Source organism: Erpetoichthys calabaricus, chromosome 5, assembly GCF_900747795.2.
Source record: "Erpetoichthys calabaricus chromosome 5, fErpCal1.3, whole genome shotgun sequence".
In the NCBI taxonomy this organism is placed as follows: Eukaryota; Metazoa; Chordata; class Cladistia; order Polypteriformes; family Polypteridae; genus Erpetoichthys; species Erpetoichthys calabaricus.
Window position 1 is genome coordinate 9,285,787 of NC_041398.2, and position 19,578 is coordinate 9,305,364.

At 42.5% G+C, this 19,578-nt stretch overlaps 2 protein-coding genes across 8 annotated transcripts in view; one reads left to right on the plus strand and one right to left on the minus strand.

Moving 5' to 3' along the window:
* LOC114644549 (oocyte zinc finger protein XlCOF6-like) overlaps window positions 1-19,578 on the minus strand; it is a 536,868-nt gene that overhangs the window by 208,074 nt on the left and 309,216 nt on the right. The window lies entirely within an intron of this gene.
* Window positions 1-19,578, plus strand: part of LOC114641493 (gastrula zinc finger protein XlCGF26.1-like) — a 275,342-nt gene that overhangs the window by 26,367 nt on the left and 229,397 nt on the right. The gene's annotated exons all lie outside the window — the stretch shown is intronic.

The window sequence follows — 19,578 nt, forward strand, 5'->3', positions numbered from 1 at the left end:
CCCCCCCCACACACACACACACACTACTGAGATGCTCAGTTACTCAGTTAATAAAGATGGACGTTAAATGGTGAATTTGACACTCATGAACACCACAAGAAGTTGAAGTGCAGTGAGGACTGAAGTCAGCTGTGATGTTTCATTTTGGGTTTCATTTATGCCTTAGCGCGGCACAGTGGTGCAGTGGTAGTGCTGCTGCCTCACAGTTAGGAGACCCTGGTTCGCTTTCCGGGTCCTCCCTGTGTGGAGTTTTCATGTTCTCACCTTGTCTGCTTTGGTTTCCTCCCACAATCCAAAGACATGCAGGTTAGGTGGATCGGTTAACATCAGTCTGGGTTCTGTTTGGGTACAGGTGTGATGGGGAGCAGTTGGCCCAATTGGTTTAAATTATGTTCACAAAGGGTTAATGTGCAGGGCACCTTATTCAAGTTAGTGACATTAAAAATGGTGTCCCACTGGGGCCGCTGCTCTCTTTAATAATATTTATAAATAAATGAGAGAGGAGAATCACAAAGAGAGAGGGAGACTAAGACTGACGGGCTGACTTCATGTTGAAGTTGATGACGAGTGAAGTGTTGTGTGTCACTGCGGTGTGAGAGTTCACTAAAACACAACGTCTGTTCCTGAATAAGTAAAGAACTAGCGGCAGATAATATTCAGTCAGTGAGTTGTCTCAGTAAGACAGAATTAGAGTGTGAAAGGTCTTAGTGTCAGGACAGGGGGCTCTAGTAAGAGGTGGGCAGCACGAGTGCTCATGAATAGGAAGAAGTCCAAACGGTGTAAGCAGAGGCAAAGAGCTGAAAAGAGGGGAACACAGACAGGAAAAGTCAAGTTGAATAACTTCATGGAGAGACACCCAGCAGGCGGTCGAGCATCACAGGAGCTGAAGGGGTTCCAGTGGGTGTTACAGAACTGCACTGCTTAGCTAACCTGATATTCATCTGAACAACTGAACTTAAATAATGTACATTTAATAAAAAGTGATCCTAATTTTAAAATGAGGCTAGCAGAACGCAAATCCTGTTTGATGTTGGACTTTTGGAGGGCGGCTTGGACGGGTCAGTCCTCCTTGAAGGCCACGTCTGCAGGAGACCCCCAGCTGGTCAAGCCCCTTGAACCTGGAGGAGGAGGTCACTGGCCTGTACTGTAGTAGACAATTGGTGGGCCTGGACCAGGTGTCTTTCAAGGAGATGGAGTGCATGGTGTGAACTGCTGTTACTCCTGAATGCTTACTGTGCTATTGGGAGTGGAATTCCAAACCTGCTGAGATGTCTGACACCCCACTGCTCACTCATCACTTTATCTTATTTAACAGGTAAAATCTCAATCTACCGGTAAGAATAAAGTGTGAAGAGGACCACTTAAAGTTAGATGAAACTGAAATCACCATCCAAGGAACTTCTAGAAGCTTCTTTAGAATTCAGTGCAAGTGGATTCATGTTGTCCTTACTTAAGAATGTTGAGTGCCTGTTAGCCCTTCAGATGCTTCAGTATCTTCAAGTGACGACTACATGTTGGGTCATCTGACTTCACGGCTCTCCTGATGGGATGTTCAGGATGACAGAGCTGAATTGAAATGAGATATGGGATTACTTTTTGTGTGGTTGATTACTGTGAGTAACATTAACGTAATGTAATCTTATAAAATGAATGCTGAGAAGAAGACTACAAACAACAGACAATGAACGTAACACCATACATTACATAGACCATCAGGTGATAAACACAAGCAACACTCCTGGATTTGTAAGTGTGGCCTGATGGTAGCCTGTCCCTGAACCTGCTGCAGCTCACAACAGAAAATCTCAAAATTGGGCCCGATGTCTGACGTGGTTTACAGACTCTATGGCACGGACCACCCTGCTCAAATTACTGAAGGACAGACGAGATTTACTTCATGAATGTGACATGCATGTACCGTAGCGGGAGACCCCATAAATGGCACAGTGTAAGACCTCCGCCATGTTTCAGCAGTAACAGGATCAAATGTTCATTTCAAATGGTGCTGAGAGAAGGAAAAGAAAATGCAAGCAAATCACAAGCCGTAACAGTCAGGTACTCACCTTTCACAGGTTGTGTGTTCAGAACTAACATCAAATTCTGACATCAGATGACCGAGTATTTATCTTGTGCCAGAAACATTCTGTTGAAAAAGTCACAGACATTAAATTTCATCTGACACAAATCAGCCCACCCTGTGTGCTGTCCAAGCCCCTCTGTGATGATTCAATGAATTCTCAACTATATGCCAGTCCACCTATCTTGGTATCATCTGCAAACTTAACTAGCTTGTTCCTTATATTCCTATCTAAATCATTTATATATATTAAAAATAGGAGCGGCTGTAACACTACCCCCTGCTGGTCACCACTCTTAACATCGGCCAATTCTGATGAGGCTCCTCACACCATCACCCTCTGCTTCCTGTGCCTGAGCCAATTCTGCATCCATCTACAAACATCACCCTGAACTGCCACTTTTTTTTAGTCTGATGCCCACCCTCTCATGTGGCACCTCATCAAATGCTTTCTGTATGTCCAGATAAATAATCTCATCTGCTCCTCTCCGGTCATATCTTCTTATTGCTTCTTCATAGAATTTCAGCTCCTCTTCTGACCCCATGCTGTCTGTTCAGTTAAACTCCTGTACTTGCCATGTGTTGCTCATTCTTATCCTTAATATTTGTGTCCATTCATTTCCTGTGATGTGCATTAGGCTCTTGGATCTCTCTGGTCACCCTTTTCATATAACAGGATAAGATTTGACATTTTCCAGTCCTTTTGGAATTTCCCCAGTGCACAGTTACATCCTAAAAATATGAATCAGGAGTTTATATCTGTACTTGCTAACCGCCTTAAGAACTCGAGGATAAATACAATAATAATAATAATAATAATACATTTTATTTATATAGTGCCTTTCCCATGCTCATGGAACTTATTAACCCTTAAACCGCCGGCTATAGTACCTTCCCAGTGCCATTTGCCAGCACGCCGGAGCTGATCAGTCCGTGCCGTGTATTCGTTGAACAGCCAGCTCGAGCCCACTGGCGCCCCCTACAGCACTGCAGCCTCACTGTCCCTGATTGAGCCGCTGCACTAGACTGGCCTGCCAGCGTCAGCGCTTACCTCTGTGTGTTTGTGTTCAGCCCGTTCAAGCGCAGTTGGCTCGGTGATTTACTGAATGTCATCAATGGCGTCAGTTACACCTTGTACATGTAATAATAGATTGCTGCAGTAGTTTTTTAAATAGTGTTTACAGTTCATTGGCAGGGTGTAAAATGATGAGTGTTACAGTATTTGTGGTGCTCTTTGCATGAAAAAAATGTGCTCCATTAAAATTTCACATTTTGTTTGTGAATTGTGACGTTTACTTAAAAAGTGCAGCAAAAACGTATTTGGCGTCCAGGGGTGCATTAACCCCCAAGTATGTATCAGTTTATATTATTCAGAGCTTTATTTAATACTGAATTGTAATCGTATACTTCGTGGCATTTCTTCGTACTTGTTCGGCCTGATCGACATGTCAGTTCGCGGCACTGTAGGTCGCTCTGTCTCTGTCACTAATCTTTAAATTGAATCTGGAAGTTCTTTACTAGTCGTTACGGTTAATAGTCCATAAGAATACGTGCAGTGGTGCAGTGTGACACTCAGTCTGTAATCGCATACATTTATATTTAAAGGTGCGTATTCACTTATTCACATATTTGCTTGTACGGAGTTCTCGTGATTTTAATAATTTCATACTTAGTTATAAATGTATTCTCTTTTATAGTTTTAACTTGGATGGGAAAAAGAAAAGTTGATCTTGAACAGGGGTAGTCAACCTTTTTATACCTACCGCCCACTTTTGTATCTCTGTTAGTAGTAAAATTTTCTAACCGCCCACCGGTTCCACAGTAATGGTGATTTATAAAGTAGGGAAGTAACTTTACTTTATAAAATTTATAAAGCAGAGTTACAGCAAGTTAAAGCATATAATAATAATTACTTACCAAGTACTTTATGTCGGATTTTCTCTAAGTTTGGCAGAATAAATCTTTATAAAACAATCTAGTATAGTTAAATCTATCTTTTTATTTATACTTTGCATACATAGAAATTACATTAATTTATTGAATTATTAGTGGGATCCCTGAGGCTGATGCTGGGAAACTAAATATTGAATATCCGGTTCAATTTTTGTGAGGAACAAACAAAGGTCTCACCTTTCAAAAATATTCATGCGGTTTCTTTCTTTGGTCATAATATGATTAACAGCACTAAATCCTGATTCCACAAGATATGAGGTACAGAAAGGTATCAATAAACTGAATACCATTTTCCACATATTTGGATATAAGACCGGCATTTTTTTATTTTTCCATAGGTTTTCATATCCACCACTGTCGAATTTATGTTTACTTTCCTCAAATTTCTAACAGTTCTTCTTGGCAGGTTGTATCAGCCTCTTCAATATTTGCGGTAAAAGGATTTTTCATCCAGTCATATACCTTCAATTTCAAAATATCTTCAAATCGTTTTTCCATTTCCAATTTAAGTTCATTGAGGTGGGTACTGAATCTGTCAATATCCTCTGGAGTTACATCAACTTTTATAGATGATAATTGAGGAAACTGATGAAATTCTCTCTTCAATAGATTATGACGAAGTAGTTCAAGTTTGGCAATAAATAATAGCCCAATACTTTGGCAAGCTATAAGAGTTTTATTAGCTCCTTGAAGCTACAAATTGACATCGTTAAATCTCTTGAAAATATCTGCCAAGGAAAAGGCATCATTCTTTACTGTTTTTAACTGTTGACACAGATTGGTCTCATTATTACTTTCAAAAAATTGTATTACACTATCATATAATGCTACAAATCTAGCCAAAGATGTTCCCTTTGACAGCCACCGAACTTCTGTGTGCAAAGTAACTTAATAAAATCTTCATTATTGTCTTGGCAAAGCTGCCGAAACATTCTATCATTCTTTGCATTGGATTTGATCTTGTTTACGGCTCGAAATATTATAGTTAATGATAAATGAAGAGATTGGTACTTAGATGTTTTCTTACAAGATGTTGTCTGTGCACCACACAATGAATACATAAAACATTTGGCACTTCCTGCTTCAAATAAGCAACAAGTCCACGATAGCAACCTACCATTGATGGTGCTCCATCAGTAGCGCATGCAACAATATTATTCAAAGGAATATTATGTTTTGTAAAGTATGTTCTCACAGTATTAAATATAGATAATCCTTTTGTATCTGTGATGAGATTTATTGCGAATAGCATTTCTTCTCGTAATATATTGTTTTCATCAAAATAGCATACATATGCCATCAATAAAGCATCATTATCTGCAATGGTAGACTTGTTCAGTTGCATGGAAAATGAAGAGTTTTGGAGAATACTTATAAGTTTGTTTTCAGCATTAACTGCCATTTCATCAATTCGTCGCTTTACTATGCTATCGCTTAGGGCAGGGGTAGGCAACGTCGGTCCTGGAGAGCCGCAGTATGTGCAGGTTTTTGTTCCAACCCAGTTCCTTACTGAGAACTCAATTATTGCTGATGAAGCACATATTGCTTAAGTGACATTTTAATGCTTCATTTTAGTGGTCTCGCTTGTTAAGGTTCTCCAACATTAATTGCTTATTTCAATCTTAAACTGCTACATTCAGTGTTTTAATTGCTCCTTATTAGCAACTAGCAAAATACCCGCGCTTCGCAGCGGAGAAGTAGTGTGTTAAAGAGGTTATGAAAAAGTAAAGGAAACATTTTAAAAATAACGTAACATGATTGTCAATGTAATTGTGTTGTCATATATATATACATATACACATATACACACACATATACACACATATACAGATATATTATATATACATATACACATATATTTTTTATATATATATATTTTATATATATATATATATATATATATATATATATATATATATATATATATATATATATATATACACATACATACATACATATACACACATAGATGCACTTACAATAACATAGAAATCAATATAAACAACATTAACATCATTATCATATGAGAATATGAAGTAATATATAAGAAGCACATTTCATATAAATATAAATTATTAAACAGTAAAATCTTCTTGTATAATTTGCTACCGTGGCTTTTCGTTGGTCTGTCCAGGATTTTAAATCACATGTAGCTTGCAAACCGTTTCACGTATTGACTTGAAATGTGGTACACATATAATACGTCACGTCTGCTATCCGCTTTATGGGTGATGATTGTATTACTCTTTTTATGTTTATTTTATTTTAGAATCAACTCCTATCTGCGCACACCAGGGCGGCCGTGGGCAGATGCGTATGGTGTATTCACTCCATGTTATCGTGCATTGCGCTGTCACTGGTATTTTCATAAAAGAATTTGAACAATATATAAGAAGCGTATAAATTATTAAACAGTAAAACATTAACATTTAAGAAGTAAAGTTACATTGAGTACTACTGCAGTGAGTTCGGGTATACCTCATTTTTTCTTTGCCCATTACATGCTTAAATGTATACATTTTTTGGTGTACCTACCTGAGAACACGCGACATATAACCGACCGTGGGAGAAGCATGGATTTTAAACACGCGTTGAGTTCATCTGCTGGTCTCCCTCGTGGAATAACTGGTAATGTTTGACTAAAATCTACAGCGAGTAAAACGACATTACCTCCTTTTTTTTTTTTACGATCTCTGAGATCTTGCTTTTTTCGGTTCAAGGCTTCATAAGCTCTTTTATGTTCAATGTTGTACTTAATAAGTACTAATTATCCCAAACCATCATCTTTGAATGTTGCAAGACTTTCGCCTTGTATGTAGATCGGGGTAATTACATTCATTGCATTCCTAGTCTGAATCACAATCTGATTGTATGGGTGGTTACCTGGCAATGTAGGGTTGCCACCCGTCCTTTAAAATACGGAATCGTGCCGCGTTTGAGAATGAAATTGCGCGTCCCGTTTTGAATCAATACTGGACGGGATTTATCCCGTATTTTTTTTATCATTTTTTTTTTAAAGCAGCGTCTCATGCAAATCATCCCACACGCATTTTATGAAGATGCCTCCTTTCCTACTTTTGATTGGGTAATACTTGATGTCATCGTTAGTTTGATTGGTGTTTTTAACTGTCCAGTGAGGAGGGCGTGTCTTTTAAGTACAGTCTGCAAAGTGTTGGCACTGAGATATGGCGTCAGCGCCATAGTTGAAGCCCCTAACGTTGCGGTCAGCAAGTCGGCTAACATCCGCCATGTGCCGTCTTTCAGTTGCGAGAAGCAGATCATAGAATGGTTGAAACTGTTGCCCCTAACGTTGCGCCACGGCGTGTGCTTCGTTTATACCTCGTGTCTTCTCATTAAACTTTTATCTCGCGAATATGTTATTGCAATCCGCAGCGGGAGCGTTTCTATTAACTTAATTTAAACTTACGTTTTACACCGTGCTTTGTTTCCCTTATGAACATGCTTGTATGCTTAACTCGCTCCGTTCTCAATTGTTTAATTAATTTTTTGCTCTTCGCTGTTTGCGGCTGTTCCTCCATTTCCCCCTATTTCGTTCTTTTATCTCGCGAATATGTTATTGCAATCCTTAACGGGAGCGTTTCAATAAACTGATTGAAAATAGTTTTGCATTTACCTTTTTAGTAAAAGGCGAGCTTTTAAGCCTGAGAAATCACCCCGTAAATGCACACGTTTAATTGGACATGTGTTAATATGTATGGTTACACAGTATTAAAAGACAGTGAACAACGTCAGTTACCTTTCTTCCCGCGTTTGATAAAAGGTGAGCTTTTAAGCCTGAGAAATCACCCCGTAAATGCACACGTTTAATTGCACATGTGTTAATATGTATGCTCACACAGTATTAAAAGACAGTCAAAAATTAACGTAATTTACCTTCGTTCCCGCGTGTGACTCGTGCTGTAAATGTCTTCCTTGTTTTTAGTTCACGTGATTACGTAGGAGGCGTAATGACGCGATACGTGACTCCGCCTCCTCCATTACAGTGTATGGACAAAAAATATGTTCCAGTTATGACCATTACGCTTTGAATTTCGAAATGAAACCTGCCTAACTTTTGTAAGTAAGCTGTAAGGAATGAGCCTGCCAAATTTCAGCCTTCCACCTACACGGGAAGTTGGAGAATTAGTGATGAGTGAGTCAGTGAGTGAGTCAGTCAGTCAGTGAGGGCTTTGCCTTTTATTATTATAGATAAGATGTAAAAGACAAAGCAGCCAGCAGTTCTCCAGCTAGCTTTTTTCCAATTACATCTGTGTGTGTTCATCATGCACGGTTTGATTTAATAAAACACTTAATAGAAAAATGTGACAGACTGAAAATGATCTGTTTTAGGCTTCAAATCATTTGGATGATATCCTTGGAAAGGAAAAAAAATCTACGATATAAAAGCCTTACATTGCACAGACTAACAAGCCATAAAATTAAATAAGGTCTGAGATTGGCAATGATTGGTTTCTAATTAAGCAATTGGGTTGGAATGAAAACCTGTAGCCACTGCGGCTCACCAGGACCGACGTTGCCTACCCCTGGCTTAGGGGCAACGTTTTTAAAATTTGAGGTATATCTTGATGCATTACTGTTGAGATAAATCCTTTTATAGAGGGTATTATTACAGTTTCTCCAATATTATAGCTTTTACCACTTTTTGCAATTAATTGTGAAATGCGATAAGTGGCAATTAATCCATCTTCGTTCGTTGTATGTTGTTTCTTAAATGATGCAACGATAGTTGAACGATTTTGATTTTTTATATATATTTCCTGAAAATATTCAATGGGCTTGTCCTTGTCATTTGGATGCTTTGTAGAAAGATGTTCTCGCAATCGACTTGGCTTCATTGCCTCATTGGATAATGTTTTATGGCACAATAAACACATTGGATGTTTTTTATTTGCAGCAGATTCTATGAAACCCATCTTCAGATACTCTGGCGAATAGCCGCATGCGGATTTCTTTTTTTGAGACATGGGCTCACGATATTTCACAATATTTTGTTTGAAGCAGTAAGCACGTGCTTGCTCTGAGAAATCTAATTACGTACTGACTTTAGTTTCGGTTACGTAACGATTTAGCTTCACTTACGTAACGTGAACAAAACTTATGCGCTTGAAGTCTGTTGCATGGTCGCAACTTTTGGAAGGCTGCGCGCTTTTCTGATCCGGTATGCGAGACGTCCTTCTCGTCTCCTGGCGTTGGTCACGCAGGATCAGGCGTTCCGGTCGCTGGACAGCACAGCGTACGTTGGACGTGGATGGTCAGTCAAGGCGCTGGCTATCATGATCCGTTTTCGTCAGACCGTAATGTTGAAAGATATGTGGATCCAACAACAGCCGTTGGGAGTCAGGATCGGGATGTAGTAATCGTAGCTCCTCGTACATTGAAATGATGAATGTGTTGACAGAGTAACAAATGCTGGGTACCTCTAAGTTGAGGATTGCCGGACGTTACAAGTGTCGTGGTTGAGCGAGAGTTTGTCGAGACGAGACTAAGTTAGTGAGTATCCGTGGTTGTGCGTTTTATAAAATTTTATGTAGCAGGTGTTGGCCAATGGCATCACTTCTTTTGCTCTCGGATGCGGGCCAAGTGGTCGCGAAAGAGGTCGGGTGCAGTACCAATACAAATGCCCTGTAACAGAGTCTGACCGCTGTCCTAATCTTGACTGGTCAACAGTTAGTCGATTAGTATGTAATCGCAGCGCCGTTTGGTTGCTCCGCTACTGCCCACCATGAAAGCTGGAACGCCCGCTAGTGGGCGGTAGGGACCAGGTTGACTACCACCACTTTAAACAATAAGGACAGACAGTTGAGCTCCAGCCCATAATAGTCGAGTCGCGGCTCTGATGAGCTCAGCCCCGATTGGCTTGAGTCATGTTCTTCATTTAACACGGCTATTTCTAGTAAGTTAAAGTATCAAATTGTACAGAAATACTAAAAGTAGTTGTAAAGGATAAAAGACATTAAATAAAACAATACCGTTTTAAATATCACAAAACTGTAATGCCATGTCAGCTGTAGATTTTACTGTATCCCTCCAGCAGCACTAGCTTGTGTAATGTTTGTATTTTTTTTTTTCCCATTAAACATATCAAAGTCTCCCTGTTACAGTGAAACCACACCAACATTATTCCTGATAAGAAAAAAAAAATCATTTCAATTATTTCTAATTGGACTCAGTATGAGACAAATTGCTGGCAATGAAACCTGAACGCGCCCTGTAAAGTTATATTGTGCGGCGCCACTTTAACAAAGTTTTCTCGATGACGGCTTTAGAGGAAAGTGGAAAAAACGTAAAAAACGAGGAGAGCTCGAGAAAAATCCGAAATGAACGACGGGGCCGTGCGGGAGTGAGCGGCTGAACAAGCGCGTGACCGACGAACAGCACATTTCGGAGCATGCGCGAAATCAAAAGGCGAAGCAGCGCGGAAAAGTGCAAGAGAGCGAAGAGAACAATCCCGATTTAACGAACCTAAACGTCAGATGTAGCATTACGTTTCACGGGACACCAACCGGAAAATAAAGTAATGTAGCACTAGCAAAAAAGTGCGCGACCCCCGTCATCCACAGTAAACTCGTGAAGGTGCGATTTGCTGTGCCGCCTCCTGCACGTAGTGCTCAATCCCCAACACTTAAAAGCGATCCACGCGGCGTCAGGCACCTCCTCAAATTTAAAGCCGCTCAGCATGTCTCGATCTTCCTCACTGCTGGCATTCCCACTCGTACGCGATCGCCACATTCGACTTTGTCTCACCTTCTGCGACTTTGCTTGATCTTATGGCCTTGAAGAACTCGGACCGCTAGAGTCTTTTTTGAGACATCTAAATGCAGGCGGAGAGTCACCTGTGTGTGCCCCCCCGCCTGGAAAACAATGAGTTTAGTGGTTAGGGTACCTAAGTGACTCATCAGAAAAGCTAAACAACAGGTCACAGGTCAGTGACCCAAGGAATGGGAGGTCAGAATAAATACTGAAATGCTTGTAACAGGTGTTTGTCCATCAGGGACTTTAGATATCTACTTAAATGAATGGCATTTACCAAAGTAGTCAAGACATACACATAGCTGAAGGACAGGCCATATGTGAACTCCACACAGTAAAAGTCACACCTCTTCTAGTCAGTTTGAAGGAGAAGTAGGAGGGAAGCTATGAGTGTTAACTCCAGGGCAAAGGCCTTGGGCAGGACCAGGAGATGCTAGAATTGCTCTTTTAAGAGTCTCTCAGCTGCCCTTCTGCTTTACAGATTATACTCCTATGTGGAGCAACCAGGGTAGACGGTTTATGGACCAGATGGAGCCGACGCACCCCCTACACTAAAGTCTTTTGGGTTAGCTGATTAGCCAAGACCAGAGCAATATGTGACACTGAACTTCACCCTTACCAAGAACTGTACCTGGCAACTATGAGACAAGAAATTCCATGAAATTGGAATATCCTGAAGTGTTACCTTTGTCTGTTATGAGAACACTGAAATGACTGTGACTGTACATAATAATGTATCTGTCTGGTTGGCTATGATGAATTGTACACCTGATGCTAATGGGAGTATTGAAGGGGGACAACAGCTGACTGCAGTATCTACCCCTGAAAATGATGTGATACAAGATCAACCAATTGGACAAGAATAGAGAAGCATTGTTGGCGAAAATGAATTGTGTCATTAAAACCAACACAACATCGCCTAAGTGAACACTTAGATACAATCCTATCAGTCCAACTGTTCACGTCATTAGTGATAGGCCAGTAAGCTTAACAGGCATCACAGGAAAATAATGGAAGGAATTATTAAGGATAAGATTGAGCAACACCTGGCAAGGACAGGAATTATTAGGAACAGTCAGCATGGGGTCAGAAGAGGGAGGTCGTGTTTTACTAACATGCGGGAATTCTATGAGGAGGCAACAAAAGGATCTGATCAGAGTGGAGCAGATGAGATTATTGATCTGAACTTTCAGAAAGCATTTGATAAGGTGCCACATGTGAGGTTGGGCATTAAGCTAAAAGAAGTGGCAATTCAGGGTGTGGTGTGTAGGTGGGTGCAGAATTGGCTCAGACACAGGAAGCAGAGGGTGATGGTGTGAGGGGCCTCATCAGAACTGGGTGATGTTAAGAGTGGTGACCAGCAGGAGGCAGTGCTGGGGCTGCAGATATTTTTAATATATACAGTATTTGGGCTCATCATTATCATCATCATCATCATCATCACCACAACAGGGAGCCAACAGTGCCTCTCCCTGCAGTACCCCCAGGTGACACTCAAGGACCCTGACAGGATTGTCCCTCAGGACTACGACTCCCATATATCCCTGCAGGTGTCCTTACTGGGTCCACACTAGCAGAGCACTGCCATCTATTATACTGGAGGAGGAACTTCTCTTGATACCCCACCTCCTCCATTCCGTCCATTAATCTCTTCTTTTGAGCAGGATATCAATTCAGCGCCATCCCAGCCAGATTATTCCTCATATACAGCACTCACACTCTTTACATGAAAGACCCCCCAAACTGTGACCCCCGGCTGATTCAGCTGTTCTTCCATCGTTACATGAGGATTTTCTGTGCAATAGTAGACTCAGTTGTGCCGATTTACAGCACCTGAAACTTTAAATTGAGCTTCGTCGGTACTCGTAATTTTATCAGTGATGCCATTGCCTTGTCTTTCTTCATTCATCACCATTTGTCAGAATTGTAAATGGCGATCACGATCATCCTCTAATAACCCAGGAATCAATCTTGGCCGATACATTTACAGCCTAAACATTACATTAGACGTTCTCATCAGGGTTGTAAAAATTAAATGAAAAGAAAGAAAGAAAGAAAGAAAGAAAGAAAGAAAGAAAGAAAGAAAGAAAGAAAGAAAGAAAGAAAGAAAAAGCTGTACAAGTACCAATAACTGCAAAGTCCGTTTGTGTTTTCTAAGAATAAATCATTTTAAGCCACATTAAATTAATAAATGGTAAATCATTATAATTACAAATAATTATCTTTATAACTACATATAATTTAATCGATTAAAAAATTACTAAAAAAAAAAAAAAAGTTTCAAAAGAAAGAACCAATAATGGCGGTGGTCTCACCAAGGTGAGCAGAGTTCAGATCTCAAGTCCTCCCTGCCCAGAGCCTGCATTTCCCTCCATGTCCATGTGGGTTTCCTCCCGGTGCTCCGTCTTCCTGCCATACTCCATTGGCTGTTGTGAGTGGGCTTACCCTGCGGTGGGCTGGCGTCCTGTCCAGGGATTGTTCCTGCCTCGCATCTGACTCTTGCTAGTGATTGTGATCTACCATGATGCTTGTTAATTCTGTATTAATAATATGCCACACATGATTAGTTTCATAATGGGAAATTTCCGGCTATAACGTCCACGTATTTGAGTGTATAGTATGAAGGTAACGGTGTTTCTTAACATTACTGTTCTCATTGTTACAATATGTTATATATGGTCAGCAGGATGTGACAGACCATATATGGTTGAATTGTAATTTGAGTGTGTGACATCATCGGGTTGCGCGAGAAAAAATAAAGAGGAAGTAAGCACAAGAAAAGACCTGTGTTTCGGAGACTATTTGTATTAAGAGGGATAACTGATTACCGGAGTGAACTAAGCTTAAAACATGGTGGCAGCGGTAAAGTACCAATAAGAAAAGTGAAAGACTGAGGTAAATTGCTTCGGAAGAAGAAGAAAAAAAAAAAAAAAGCGATGGGGGAATACTTCGAAGACCTCCTCAATCCCATTAACATGCCTTCCAATGAGGAAGCAGAGCCTGGGGACTCAGAGGTGGGCTCCCCCATCTCTGGGACTGAGGTCACCGAGGTGGTCAAAAAACTCCTTGGTGGCAGGGCCACGGGGGTGGATGAGATACGCCCGGAGTTCCTCAAGGCTCTGGATGTTGTAGGACTGTCTTGGCTGACACGCCTCTGCAACATCGCATGGACATCAGGGACAGTGCCTCTGGATTGGCAGACCGGGGTGGTGGTCCCCCTCTTTAAGAAGGGGGATCGGAGGGTGTGTTCCAACTACAGAGGGATCACACTCCTCAGCCTCCCTGGAAAAGTCTATTCAGGGGTCCTGGAGAGGAGGGTCCGTCGGATAGTCGAGCCTCGGATTCAGGAGGAACAGTGTGGTTTTCGTCCTGGTCGCGGAACAGTGGACCAGCTCTATACCCTTAGCAGGGTCCTGGAGGGTGCATGGGAGTTTGCCCAACCAGTCTACATGTGTTTTGTGGACATAGAAAAGGCATTCGACCGTGTCCCTCGGGGAATCCTGTGGGGGGTACTCCGAGAGTATGGGGTACCGGCCCCCCTGATAAGGGCTGTTCAGTCCCTGTACGATCAGTGCCAGAGCTTGGTCCACATTGCTGGCAGTAAGTCGAACCCGTTTCCAGTGAGAGTTGGACTCCGCCAGGGCTGCCCTTTGTCACCGATTCTGTTTATAACTTTTATGGACAGAATTTCTAGGCGCAGCCAGGGTGTTGAGGGGGTCCGGTTTGGTGGGCTCAGGATTGGGTCACTGCTTTTTGCAGATGATGTTGTCCTGTTTGCTTCATCAGGCCGTGATCTTCAGCTCTCTCTGGATCGGTTCGCAGCCGAGTGTGAAGCGGCTGGGATGAGAATCAGCACCTCCAAATCCGAGACCATGGTCCTCAACCGGAAAAGGGTGGAGTGCCCTCTCAGGGTTGGTAGCGAGATCCTGCCCCAAGTGGAGGAGTTCAAGTATCTTGGGGTCTTGTTCACGAGTGAGGGAAGAATGGAGCGTGAGATCGTCAGGCGGATCGGTGCGGCATCCGCAGTAATGCGGGCGTTGCATCGGTCTGTCGTGGTGAAAAAGGAGCTGAGCCGCAAGGCGAAGCTCTCAATTTACCAGTCGATCTACGTTCCTACCCTCACCTATGGTCATGAGCTATGGGTAGTGACCGAAAGAACGAGATCGCGAATACAAGCGGCTGAAATGAGTTTCCTCCGCAGGGTGTCTGGGCTTTCCCTTAAAGATAGGGTGAGAAGCTCAGTCATCTGGGAGGGGCTCAGAGTAGAGCCGCTGCTCCTCCGCATCGAGAGGAGTCAGATGAGGTGGCTCGGGCATCTGATCAGGATGCCACCTGGATGCCTCCCTGGTGAGGTGTTCCAGGCACGTCCAACCGGGAGGAGGCCCCGGGGAAGACCCAGGACACGCTGGAGGGACTATGTCTCTCGACTGGCCTGGGAACGCCTTGGGATTCTCCCGGAAGAGCTAGAAGAAGTGGCCGGGGAGAGGGAAGTCTGGGCATCTCTGCTCAAGCTGCTGCCCCCGCGACCCGACCTTGGATAAGCGGGAGACAATGGATGGATGGATGGATGGATTAAGGGAAACGCGCGCCGAGCATGGAGGGTGCTGTCGGATTGAAGCCTCCAGCGAATTTTGCCTGGAATGCAATGAACATACCAAAAGCTTGGAAAGCATGGGAAGAGGAGTTTTCCCTGTACATTGATTTATCGCTTACAGATGCGGATGACAAGACGAAGGTAAAAGTTTTCCAATATCTAATCGGAGAAACCAGGAGGGAACTGAGTAAGACGCTAGGCGCTGCCCGCCCGGCTGCCGGTGAACTGACGTTGGAATGGCTGTTAACCGCGTTTAGAAACCACTGCAATCCGGCACCGAACGAAACAGTAGAAAGGTACAAATTTTTCTCCAGAAATCAGAACTCAGGCGAAATGATTTACAAGTATATTACTGATTTGAAAGTGCTGGCGGACACGTGCAATTTTGGTTCGGCTAAAGATTCACTGATTAGAGACCGAATTGTGTGCGGCATCCTGAACTCACAAGTGAGAGAACGTCTATTAAGAGAGTCAGACCTGACGCTTGAGAAATGCGTAAGGATTTGTAGAGCATCAGAACTGTCAAAAGAGAATGTGATGACCATCGAGGGACAGAAAGTTGAAGAAGTGCACACAGTACAGAGACTCCAACGAGTTCAGGGTGCCAAACAAACACTAACATCTAAGTGTAAATTCTGTGGAAAACAGCATGAGTGGAAAAAACTGAGTTGTCCAGCTTATGGAAAGCAATGCAGAAAATGTGGCAAATGGAACCATTTTGCTGCCACATGCAAAACAAAAGAGATTAAGAGAAAAGAAATACACAGTGTAGCAGAAATAGAAGAGGAACCGTTTCATGAAATCCTAAGCCTTAGTTCGCAAATGAGGGAGGACAAACAGGACAAACAACTGTTTGCAACCATGTTGATAGGAGAAAGACTAGTAAAATTTCAACTAGATTGCGGAGCCAGTTGTAACGTAATCCCCGTTCAGCTGCTAAACCCTGACACAGTGATGGAAAAGACTGAACAGATTCTGGTCATGTATAATAAGAGCACCCTGAAACCAGTCGGAAAATGCAGAATAAAAATAAGAAACCCGAGAAACAGAAAACTGTACCGGCTGGAGTTTATTGTAGTGGAGGAAACCTCGTCAATGCCCCTGCTGGGAAACAAGGCTGTGCAAGCAATGGATCTGGTAAGAATACAGCACGAAAATATTATGGCAATTGATGATATTGTTACCACAGAAAGACGCAGAGAAAAGGAACCATGGGACAAGAGCGACATGCATAGGGAGTATGCTGATGTGTTTGAGGGGGATGGATGTTTGGAAGGAGAATATAACCTAGAGGTGGATCCTGCAGTGAAATCGGTGAGGCTTCCAAAGCGAAGAGTTCCTGTGGCACTAATGAAGCTTCTAAAAGATGAGCTGGGAAGTCTTGTAGAGAGAGGCATTATAGCTCAGGTGGAAAAGAGCACGGATTGGATTAGCAGCATGGTGGTGGTGAAGAAAGCATCTGGAAAACTCAGAATTTGTATTGACCCAAGACCACTAAACAAAGCTCTGAGACGTCAACATTTTCCCTTGCCCACCATAGATGATGTTCTCCCCGATCTGACCAAAGCGAGAGTTTTTACAGTGTGTGATGTGAAGGACGGGTTCTGGCACATAAGGCCTTCAGAAGAGTCAAGCTACCTCACTACCTTCGCAGCACCATGTGGCAGGTATAGATGGATTAGAATGCCCATGGGAATCAGCCCGGCTCCGGAAGTGTTCCAGCACAGGTTGACTCAGGCATTGGAGGGGCTTCCAGGAATTTGGATAATAGCAGATGACATCCTTGTCTGTGGGGAAGGCGACAACAATGAGGCAGCTGAGATAGACCATGATATAAAACTAAGACTACTTCTGGACCATTGTAGAGACAGAAACATCAAACTAAACTTTAACAAACTCAAGCTAAGACAGAAAGAGGTGCCATACATTGGACACAGACTGACTTCCGAAGGACTAAAGATTGATCCAGAGAAGGTGAGAGCCATATTGGAGATGCCCAGGCCATCAGATGTGAAGGGACTTCAGAGATTATTAGGTATGGTGAACTATTTGTCCAAATTTTGCGCACACTTATCAGACACCTGTGACACATTGAGGCAACTGACACACAAGGACGTGATTTGGGAGTGGACTGAGGTACAGGAAGACGCATTCAACAAATTGAAACAAACGATTGCCTCAGCACCTGTTTTGAAGTACTACAATCCAGAAGATGACCTGGTTCTTCAATGTGACTCCTCTGAGACAGGCCTGGGTGCAGCACTTTTGCAGGCAGGACAACCAGTCGCTTATAGCAGCAGAGCCCTTTCAGCCACAGAAAAAGGATATGCACAAATTGAAAAAGAATGCCTAGCAATTCTTTTTGGAATGGAGAAATTTCACCAGTACACCTATGGCAGGAAAGTAGAAGTACATTCAGACCACAAGCCCTTGGAAACCATCATAAGAAAGCCATTGCTTAATGCACCCAAGAGATTACAGAGAATGCTTTTGAGACTGCAACGATATGACATTAATGTTGTCTATGTGCCAGGTCGACTGATGCACCTAGCGGATACTCTCAGCAGAGCGTACCTACCAGAGTGTGCTGAAGAAGGATCAGTGGAGACAGAAATTGAGACAATCAACATGTTGCAGTACCTACCCATATCAGAGGGGATTCTACAAAAGATACAGAGAGAAACTGCTAAGGATGAGACATTTCAGATGTTGCAGCAAGTGATAGCTCAGGGATGGCCAGAGGAGAAAACTCAGGTGAAAGAAGAGGTAAGACAATTCTTTTCGATAAGAGAAGAGCTTAGTGAACAAGAAGGAGTGATTTTTAGAGGAGAGAGAGCTCTAATACCAGTAAAGCTGAGAACAGAGATCATGGAGAGAATTCATGCGTCACATCTAGGTATGGAAAGCTGTTTACGAAGAGCAAGAGACTGTGTATATTGGCCTGGGATGAGTGCTGCTATTAGAGAATACATAGGGAAGTGTGCTGTTTGCAGAACTGTGGATATGCGTCAGCAGAAAGAGACAATGTGCGCACGTGACATTCCGATGAGACCATGGGCAAAAGTCGGGACAGACTTATTTTCATACAACAACAGAGCATATCTCATCACAGTTGATTATTTCTCCAACTTTTGGGAAATTGATTATCTCCCAGATACCAGCTCAAGCACAGTGATACACAAGCTGAAGGCCCATTTTGCACGACACGGGATCCCAGATACAGTAATCTCTGATAACGGACCACAATACAGCTCTCAGGAATTCAAACAGTGTGGCATAGCTTGGGAATTCAGGCATGTGACATCGTCTCCTGCATATCCGCAAAGCAATGGCAAAGCCGAGTCGGCGGTTAAGACGGCCAAACAGCTCATGGGAAAAGCTACGAGAGCGAAAGCGGATCCATACCTGGCTATACTAGAGCACAGGACTACTCCATCCCAGGGATTCAATGCCAGTCCTGCTCAAAGACTCATGAGCAGAAGAACTAAGACATTACTGCCGACACGGGACAGCCTCCTGCAGCCAGGTGTTGTGAACACAGAGCATGCGGTAGAACTCAACCAACGCAAACAAGCCTACTACTACGACAGAGGAGCGAAAGATCTTAGACCTCTGAAGGAGGGTGAACAAGTAAGCGTTCAGTTGGACACGAAGAGTAGAGCACATTGGACACTGGCAAAGGTGGAAAGAATGACCAATAACCGATCATATACTGTCAAGTTGGAAAATGGAACTGTTGTTCGGAGAAATCGGAAACATCTCAGGACTGTGCCGGGAGGACCACAGAGAGCAGACACACAGAACACAACTGTCAAACAGGAGCAAACTAATCATCCAAATGACGGACATTCAAAGGCAGTACCAGAGTCATGCATAACTCGCACAAACCATTCAGACACCAGCAACAGCGTTGTGATAACTAGAAGTGGCAGAATAGTTAAGAGACCAACACACTTGAGAGATTTTGTTTAAATATGTTTGACTGATCTTAAGACACTGAAGTATAATTTTGAGTATACACTGTTATGTTATGATGCACAAGTTGTAATGTTATGTTGTTTCTAGTATGCAAGAAAAAAAAAAAAAAGGAAAGATGTTACAATATGTTATATATGGTCAGCAGGATGTGACAGACCATATATGGTTGAATTGTAATTTGAGTGTGTGACATCATCGGGTTGCG